Source organism: Sinocyclocheilus anshuiensis, unplaced genomic scaffold (assembly GCF_001515605.1).
Source record: "Sinocyclocheilus anshuiensis isolate Anshui unplaced genomic scaffold, SAMN03320099.WGS_v1.1 scaffold637, whole genome shotgun sequence".
Lineage (NCBI taxonomy): Eukaryota > Metazoa > Chordata > Actinopteri > Cypriniformes > Cyprinidae > Sinocyclocheilus > Sinocyclocheilus anshuiensis.
The window spans coordinates 2,816,653-2,827,122 of record NW_015539816.1 but is presented as its reverse complement, the minus strand read 5'-3'; the positions used below and the strand labels follow the sequence as shown (position 1 = coordinate 2,827,122).

At 36.3% G+C, this 10,470-nt stretch overlaps 1 long non-coding RNA gene across 1 annotated transcript in view; it reads left to right on the top strand.

Annotated features, from left to right (window-relative positions):
- Window positions 1–778: 778 nt before the first annotated feature.
- The window catches only part of LOC107683966 (uncharacterized), a 65,533-nt gene continuing 55,841 nt past the window's right edge, over window positions 779–10,470 (top strand). Inside the window, exons 1-2 of the long non-coding RNA XR_001633797.1 lie at window positions 779–830; window positions 1,905–2,053. This is a non-coding gene — a long non-coding RNA (uncharacterized LOC107683966). The remainder of the gene's footprint in view (window positions 831–1,904; window positions 2,054–10,470) is intronic.

Here is a 10,470-nt window from a genome sequence, read left to right as displayed (position 1 = left end):
CAAAATCAGCATAAGCGACAACAGGCAACCATTTTTGATTAATCTATCTCATGCTTGTCTATTTGAATACAAAGCTATGCAGTTCTTTGTAAAACAATGCACAGGTACCCTGAAACTGTTGGGAGTGGGAATCAAACAGGATGTCCAAAACAGAAAGACAAAAACACTTCCGTCAATACAGGAAAGGGGAGGTTTTAAGGTAAAGCAACAGGTCAAGACAGATAAACCCCTGCATCTCTCTCTGGATTGATAAATCTGGACTATGCATTTTTATTCTTATACTCAAGGGTTTTTGTGGCAATGCAGTCTAGTGGGGTCTTATAAAAATAGATGACAACAATCATCTATTCTATACAGGTAAAAACTAAAACGAAAAAAAAAATTAACATGTTAAATGATTAATTGTAATCTGTTGTCTAACAGCAACACTATCGGTTACAGAATAACATCTCTTTTGACTCAAGTGACAGGCTGAACCGTGTCAATAGAAGCGAACGAGTGATAAGTCTGATTTATTTCCGCGAGCCGGTTCTTTCGAGTGGTTCATTTTAATGAATTGATTCGAGATTTAGCGCGGTTGAATTGACGTCATCCCGTAATGGCGTCATCACGTAATTCTAACATCCCTGACCTGAATCGAAAAGACAAAATAATCATCAAAAATAGGCCCGAATGCTTCAAATTGGTAGAAATGGACAGAGTAATTAGCCTACACTCGGATGTAACTAATTTGAAATGAACCTGTGTGATTAAAGCTGCGCCGTGCCTGTGATCTTTATGACATTTGCGTTATATAACAACGATTGGTGGATCAAGAGGTCAACAACAAGGTGAATTGATAATAATATCAATAACTACAATTAATAGTATCAAATACTATTGCAGATGCACTTTTAACTTTTAACTTTTGAAGCATTAACATGCTTAAGCATGTTAATATTTTGAATTACTTGTAATAAACAGTATGTAAGTTTTTTTTTTTCAACTGCTTACACACAAAATCTTTACTTGTCACACAATTTCTGATACTTGACACTCAAACAACGGAACCACACACCAAATCTGCAAAACTATACACTAATTCTCGGCCTTTGACTCAGTTTTCAATTGCATAAAACACTTTTTGCAAAACACAACACGCAATTCTCTATGTAGCACACAAAAAATCTAACAGGAATGAATATTATGGCAAAGGTGTTTGCAAATGTTTGCTTTTGAGATGTGTTTGTGATATTTTGAATGCAGTGCTTCATTTTGCAAGAGATGTGAGGCATTTTGTGTGTGCAGTTCTTGGATTTGTGTGTAAAGTTTTGAAAAAAAGAGTCAACGTTTTGAAAATGTGTGTAAGCAGTTGAAACAAGCTGTAATGTAAACCTACCTGTACAAAATATTATAATATTAGTTTCTTGTTGATTTTGTAACAAGCTAAATGCTGATTCAATGCATTTAACAGATTAACTGTGAAAACATCAAATGGAGTTAAGTTACATACACAAGAAACATGTAAATCAACACCCAAATGCAGAGAGGGGCCAACTCATTTCACAAGACCACCGCATGCCACTGATTTAATGGTATCTGTCTGCAGAGTATTCTTCTAGTTTCCTATTAAAAATGTATCTTTTTATTGTACCTAATTAATAAGGTTGTCTAGTATGATTCATGGAAAATCTAGATTGCTTTTAACTACCTCGATTGCTTTGTCTGTTTTCATGGGTCAAACAACACTTCATTTTGCATAAAATAAATTAAGGCTTATTTAAACAGATGACTCCGATGCATCAAGGCAGATGCTGCCATAAATCTCCATGGCCAAAATGTTATGTAATATAATATTCATTAAATCTCTAAATGACAAAGATGATATCTAAATAACCTTGTTTGTTTGTATTTTATCCTCATAGGACTATCTCTCTACCGTGCTTCTTTTCCCTTAGCTGCCCCCATAAGTCAGACATCACTTCTGTTGCCCATGATGTGCTCATCATCACAGCTCACAACTGATGGATCTGCTGGGCCTCCAGGAGGTGGTGAAACACTGCAGTTCCAGAAGGTGAGAAGTTTTTCTTTTGTGAAAATATTCAGTTTTTCTTTTGTGAACATATTCAGTGGTGAGAGTTATGTCTGAAATGCCTACAGTACATGCCAATTGATCACTGGACTGTACCATGAGAGCAAATAAGCACCATTTCCATCCCATGAACAAAACTGTCACTTGCTGGGAACCTGGTGCAAAGTATCAATAATAAAAATTAAAGTTGCTGCAAACAGGGAAGCCTGTGGCTCTTTTTCCTACATAATAAATGACACGTGACACATGCAATAACAAACACTGCCATGTCTTGCATTTGGAGGCGGATGCCTGATGTTTGATCTTGATCTTATGAGACAGTTTTGGAAGGAACAAACTCGTTTTGATGATGGACTTTTCCTCAGGTATTTCAGAATTATTAAAACACCGTTTGAGTTGGTGTGCAATGAGATTAGTGCACTGGTTAGTCCAATTGTCCAGTCACATGATCTGTTGAGGCAAAGTTGCATTTTTGTTGTTGTGCAGTGAGGAACTTATTCAGCAAATGTGTTTGCATTGTAGTTTTATGCATGTTTTTGTTATCAGCATAAACAAATTGTAAGAAAAAGTGATGAGGACGTTGAAGATCTCGATGAAGATGTTTACTGCAGCATAGCAGTGACAAAGTACGTGTAGTACCTTGGTTTCAACGGAGTCGGAATGAACTCAGAACATCCTAAGTTCAAACATTTTTTACAGTTACAGTTTACTACCCTTAAGCCATTTTGGGAAATGAGCATGATCAAACATATATTATGAAGTGGAATCTGGGTCGGGGCAGACTATAGATTTTTACAAAATTAACCGCCTCAACTGAACGAATCGTTTTTAAGTGCATCTTAAGATTTTATGCACATCTTGGAGTTTCCATCTAGCATTTGTATTCAGTATCCCAAAATTTGCTTAAAATATGTGGATGGAAAAAGTTACAAAAATTTTTTTTGTTGTTGTATTTTTCTGTTCTGTTTTAAAGCGTCCATGTAACATGGAAGCTGGCACGGTTGGTGGGTAAACCAGACTAGACTGAACTATAAACAGAATTTGGTTGCCGTACTAAGGTTGAAGAGGTAAAATGTAAAGGTGTGGTCACATTTACAGATTTCTAAATGGGTCGGCAAAGCAGTTTGTTTTGAAAGTGACTTTGACTGCACAATGACCACAAACTTGTGCTGAAATTTTGCTCATTCTGCACCTAATTTGTTACCAAATTACTATTTCAGTAAAGTTTACAGGCATTTTAAAAATTCAGTTTCAGAAAAGTTTATTCTAACTGAAATCATATCAGTCTGGTTTTGGACTAACAGACAACAGATCAAGACAATGTGATTGTAGCATTAAAAAATGTGATAATTGGAATACAGTTTGGTTTGCTTTGAAAAACAGGTGGCACACAACATGTTATGTTAGATATATCTTTAACGAGACATATAATACTAACCTGATATTTTCTTCTTCAGGTTTAGGTGTATATTTTGAGTATACAGGTATGTGCCAGTGGTGCTGGGTGAAGAAATGGGTTCAGGTGGTACAGAACAGGTTGACTGATGGCTACAGTAATAGAGGAGCAAAATACCCAGAGGCAAGATGGGCTTTGGGGGCATAAGTGCACTAGAGCCGAAAAATCATACTGCCCTGGGGCTGGTCTGACGGTATCAGAGTATTAGCATGTGTCAGTTTGTGTCTAACCCGCACTTATAATAAGGACATACTCAGTCTATCATTAAACCCAGTGTGAACAGACTCAGACTAGTCTCTCACTAGGTTGAAATTGAATGATCTATGAAAAATCAGTCTTACAGGCTGATCGTATAAACACATTAGGACACTGCCTGTATCAAAAAGTAAGGCTAATCTGTAAGTGTCAAGCCATATAATATCAAACAGGCCAATCTGATATATACAATGATATGGAATCTGCTTGATGACTAAATATAGTGCTGTAAATGATATCAGTGACACCTTTCATGTTGATTACCGACTTTATGTTGGTGTAGCATGAGAAACGTGCAGAAAATGCTGTGTTTTGGGTTAGAGATTATGCAACAGACCCTGTCAATAAATAATGTGTTACTTCACATGGCATATGAAATATTCATTGATTGATCAGGAGGATGAGAGACGGAGATGGTCTGTTTGTGACAAAGCAATCTGATAGGAAACGCATCTCTCTTCCACAAAGGAAGATAAACACTACGACTAAAAGCCAAGTGCTCTTTTCTGACGGACTACATACTGCTCTCATGTGGCACAAGGTTCATAACGATATTGTTATTGTTAACTAAAACTATTTAAAAAAGTTAATAAACAAAATGAAGCTGATGTTAAATAAAATGTAAATGTTAGATGAAAAACTTCAACAAAAATTTGAAATGTTGCCTTTGCAACTAACTAAAATAAGTTTATGTTGGAGTACTAAAATTACTCAAACTGAAAATTGGAAATTTTAAATAAACTAATGAAAATTCTAAAAGCACAGAATAAAATTAACATTAAAGGGGTCATATGATGCTATTTTAAAGATCATTATTTTGTGTATTTGGTGTAACAGAATATGTTGACATGCTTTAATGTTCAAAAAACACATTCTTTTTCAAATACTGTACATTATTGTAGGTCCTCTATGCCCCGCCTCTCTCAAACACGTCGTTTTCAACAAAGCCCCCTCCTTTGACAAGCGCAGTCTGCTCTCATTGTCCAGCTGACCCAGTGCATTGTGATTGGCCGAACACCACAAGCACTCGTCGGAAATGTAACTCCCCTTACCATAATCGCGAGCTTCAGCTTTCAAAGTAAATATCAAGACAGTTAATAATGTCGTTAGTTTTACCATCAGTTCAAGCCCGAAAGGGCAACAGAGTCGCGTGACAGACACAGTGATGATGCAGTACACAAGCCGCGGTTAAGACAGCTGACGTGCTATGATTTCTGACAGGCAGTTCACTCTCCTGTGATGTGACCCTGTTCCCCTCACACACACACACACACACACACACACGACGCGTTACTCTGCGCTGAGCAAAACTCCGCATTTGAACAGTCAACAGCAAATACTTAAACTAATAACAAAACATACTTACAGTCGCTGATTCAGAAGCGCTAGATTGTCAAAGTCGGAATTGACCCCTTTTTTTTGTTTTTGTTTAGAAATAGCCTTTGTGCACAGCCAGCCTTGTACTCTTCTAGGTTCAAAAAACTGTCCATAAAATGCGTTGCACAAATTCGAACATCTGGGTTGTGCTGTTCTGTTGTAAATAAATCTTAACCAATGATTCCTAATTGCATCTACTTCCGGAAGGCCAAATAAAGTGCTTTTGCTTTCGCACTGAAATACACAGCGTCTCCCTGACATGGCTGCATTAACACTACTGCTGTTCCTGAAACCACGCCTTCTTTCTTTGCGTGCATATTTGGGCGGCATTATGCTAATATTTCCACATAGTGATGTAGATATGTGGGGGCGTGTTAGAACGAGCCGTTTTAGGAGGGCGTGGTTGACTCTTAACTTTTATAAAGAATATCTCTTTGGATTTGAGACTTTAGTTTTTGCAACTTTACAGATCTTCTTTATGCACCAAGAGCTTGTAACACTCCAAAGAGAAAGGAAAACTTGAAATCGCATCATAAGATACCTTTAAAACTAAAATGAAAGGAAAACTGAAAAATTGAAATATAATTAAAAATATTAACAAATACTATAATAGTGTCACGGTTCACACAAGGAGCACGGGAATGAAGGAGCGAGAAGATGAGGAGTGATGCAAATTCCAACAGGTTTTAATGAAGGCAGCTTTGATATTTTGGTATCCAAATCAGTACCCAAAAGCTACTGATTATAGCTTTTGGGAACACAGGGAACACGGGAAACATGGAGAGACGTTCGAACAGAATGACATATAACAGCGGACGCTAGAAACAGGGACACACAGGGCTTAAGTAAAAGGAGGCAAATAAGATAATTAATTAAACACAGCTGGAACTGATAGAACAAAATAGAGACAGGAACAGGAAAAACCAAATATGGGCATAATCATCAAACTGGAGCACGTGGGGGAGGAAAACACAACATGAGACATGGAACAGAGTCTGACAAATAGCATATAAATAACATTAAAATAACACAAGTTCATACACAGATTTATTTTTAAAGTGCAGTATTTTTGCTTCCTAAAGAGGTGAATAATATTCAGAGAAAGCTGTTCGTCAGCAACTACTATAGGTTGTCAGCTGGTGCATGATCCCTGTCAAAGTACATGAAATACTGCCATCTTTGCTCTTTTTGTTTATTTAGTTGTATAACTTAAAATGCTACAAATTACTGCTTAGTTCACATTTAAGTGTAATTCTTTTTTGATATGCCCCACAATTCACATTTCAACATGAAATGTCAGTGTTATGAATGTAAGTCAGATCTTGCTGCAACATCAAATATCTTAGATTGCTCCCACAGCAATCAGATTATGAGATATCTGACATCCTGAAAGCCTGTCAGCAGGGCATTGCTGATTTGCCTTTATTTGATTGTTTGGTCTAGAACTTTATTCCCTTGGTAATGGATTGCTTCACTTTCATCATTAAATAGATTCTGCAGAGGAAAGTAGTCATTTTTCCCAGAGAAAAGCTATATATTTTTTTGTGGATTTAAACAAGTGAATCTGTTAAAAAAGATAAGAAAATATATATTATGTAATATTTAATTTTGTTTTAATAGCACAGTGAGTGCACACAAGATAAAATTAATGGCATTTTTATGATTTAATTTTGATAAAATGGTATTTACGCAAATACTTATGAATGTTTTGTTGTGTAGCATGCCATATTTCATTAAAGATGAGGCCGAGTGGGACCGACCAACTGTCCGATATAAAAATGTAAAAGGCATGTGAAATATGTAAAAATGTGAGTGTGACATTGTTACTGCTGATATTCCGCTGTGCTTGATGTCAGCTTACTGTGATTAGAGCATCAGCTGCTGCAGTAATGTGTCTTACACTGATAATAAGGATGATGTACCCAGTATTTACCATTTTCTGGTTAGCATTTAACAATTTTAGTTGGCAATTCTCAAACAATTACAATGAATATGTCAATTAAAAAAATAACACGTATTGTTTTAGAGAAGCACAATATATTGGTGACATATGTTGGATATATTGATGTATGTATTTAGGCAAAATAATATAAATAGTATATATTTTAAAATTGTCCATCATGTGAAAATAATAAAAAGTTAATTGGTATAGTTTAAAAATATATTAATAGTACATCCCTACAAAATACAATAAACTATAAATTTGAGCTCTTGTACAAATGCTGTTCTCCATGGTGTAACTGGATCTGTTTACACAACAGCTAGAGATTACTGCTCCTGTCCACTCTGTCCTGTAAAAAAAACTGCAATTAAGTGTAAATGCATTGGTTGTGAGGCAGTGAATGACAGAGAAGCCTTTGATTTGCATTCAGGAAGGCGGGAAACACAGTCAAGTAAACTGTTATATGTCCTTTATAGGAGCTCCTATAGTGAATTTACAGCTTACATTTTATCTGTTGTTAAGTGAGTGTCAATTTATTAAAGCATCCATAAACAGCATGGATAAGAAGACAGCTACACGTTAACATACTCTGTTTAACATGAGATCTGTGCTTTAGTTGCAGTGGGTACTAAATCTTCATGCAGCAGAGATGGAAACTGACAGATTTTATGTGATAAATGCCCCTTTTAACATATTCTCGGCACATACTGTATATATAGAAGGAGAGAAGATCATGTGGTGTGATGGATTGTGGGTTGCAATACTCTTATTTCCCAATCATCACTTTAGCTATCCATTAGCATCACATCTTATGTTTTACATTTAAATGTATAAGTGTTCCTGAGAGCCTATATAGAAGTGTGTGTGTGTGTGTGTGGCTGCCCGTGGTCTCATGGGCCGGTCTGTCTTTGGGTGATAAGGATCGCTCCATGATCCAAAGCTTAATTGCTCATGACGAGCAAGGGTGGAGATGATTATGGCTCTTTCACATGCCAGCTGTCACGTAGTGAAGCCGCAAAGCTTGTTTTTTCACTCTCTAATCGTAGGAAACAACTGCAGCCTATTGATTTGCAATTAGCCTCTGCTCTCAGCTCACACACGCTTCTCTGATCCTCAAGGATGAGAGGAGCGAAGAGCACAGATGAAATCAAAACAAAAACAAACCAACTTTATTTAGCATGTTCACTCTTGCTGTTATAGGATTAGACACTGATAATGATGCATGAGGTTTGCTGGATGCATTGTAACTGATTGTAGTGCATTTCTTTCTATTTTTTAAGTAATTTGAATCACAATTTTAAAAAGTTAAATTTATCTGTTATTTAAAAACGGTCTATTGTCCCAGCTGAATAAATATTATTTATGTTTATGTTTTGCTGTTTTATTTTTTATTTATCTGACAAAATAGTGTAGAATTTTATTGTCAGCCAGACCTTCAGACTGACGGAAGGTCTGGGAAACTTGGCCGCTTTGAATGGCCTAGGACTGCCCAAGAGGCCATATGACTGACAGGTAAAGCAACCAATCACGTTTTGTTTTGTGCCGCATCATGTTTAGGGGCATGGAAATGTCCCCACAAAACAGACCGGTGTGTAAAACTCTTGGATGTATTTTAAAGAATCTATGCCAAACTACATTTTTCACATACTTTTGAAAATCCAGCATTTAGTTGATCCTGATAAGTGCTCATTGTCACAGTTGTAAACATGACAGTTTCTTCTTCCATGAGGGGGGTTTGGCATCATGGCATCTTTGTTTCCAGGCAGAACTTTAACGAACGCAACACACACTTCTACCGGAAATACTGTAGAATTCAACCAATCAGATGATGACTTTGAAACTCCTGAAGTGTTTTCAATTTGTTGTGCCATATGCATTAGACATTCAACCTATGGTCCGTTGGCGTGATGTCTGAGGCTGACTATTTATCGGCTATGGGCAACAACATGAAAATAGTTTTTCGGCTTATTGCACTGGCCAGAGTTTTAATATTGTTTCTCAAAAGCAACTATTGTTGCAATTTCCGTCGTTACCAATAGAGTTCAATTGAGCTTACGACCGTAGTTAACGATGCTTTTGGGAAATGCAATCATTACAGCGATTCTGACTCAACTCTCAAATGTTGGGTGGGACTATTTGTTTGTTCAACCAATGGCAGATGGGGGGAGTGTTCAGCAAACTTTTTAATAACTGTCAACTTTAACTATACACTCTTAAAAATAAAGGTTCTTTATTGCAGGGCTCGACATTAACGCTTGTCCGGGACAAGTGGATTTTGTGAAGGGGCAAGTGAAAGAGAATTTTACTTGCCCGACCGGACAAGTAACCTGATTAAAATGTTAATAACAAAAAATAACTAGGGCAGCACCGAAACTTTGGCGAATGATTTTGATTTTATTACTTTTAGTGTAAACGGTGACTAATAACGGATAATGTATTGACAGTATCAAGGTCGCGTCAGTTGAGGCTCGTGCAGCCTGTCTGACTCATGGAGAAATAAAAAAAACTATAAGCGCAACAGCACACACAAAGAAACAAACATGAACAAACATACTGCGGTAGAAAAAAAGATAAATATTCTATATAATATATGCAAAATCACACGACCAAGAGTGATGTTTTCCCGACTTTCAGCACGATTGCAAATGTGATATTGATTTTATACAACTTTAGTTCAATAAACAAGTAATATTAACTGACTTACATTTTAGACACATTATTGACCGTTTTTGCTCCATTTCGCTAACGAAAATAGTTCTAAGCAAAGCCACAGCAGAACAGTCACGCATCTCCGAGCAACACACAACAGTTCCGTTTCTGAATGATTAAGCATTTTTGAATGAATCGGGTGAGTCAATGATTCAGTGAGCCATTCATAAAGTCAGTCACTTGATTCATTTATGGAATGATTCAGCTGTTTGAACGAATCGGTTAAATCAGTGACTTACTCATTAAGACTGTGACTTGCCCCCACCTACTGGTGGTTTGAATTCGTACTTAAAAGTATCATTGCATTTTTCCAACATTTCATATTTGTATGTCAAAAAAGTAAAACATTAATCTAATAACATTATTTATGCATTTGCAATGTTGAATAAATGCATTTATGGAACCTCTTATCTTCATTAAACAGTCTGAGTAAATACATCTAAATGGCACTTTCGATGCAGCTTCTGTGTTTCGTCTGCAGTGGAAAGATGGAGTTTGTTGATACTGATTTCATTTGAATGGTAACAACCATAGTGTCTTATTATTCTAACTTAATGTATTGATAATTTAAGAATTTGATGTAAATGGTGACATGTACATTTAATAAGGTTAGGAAAATATTGCCCTTCATAAAGTTAAAAAGTGTAACAGAAATCAATT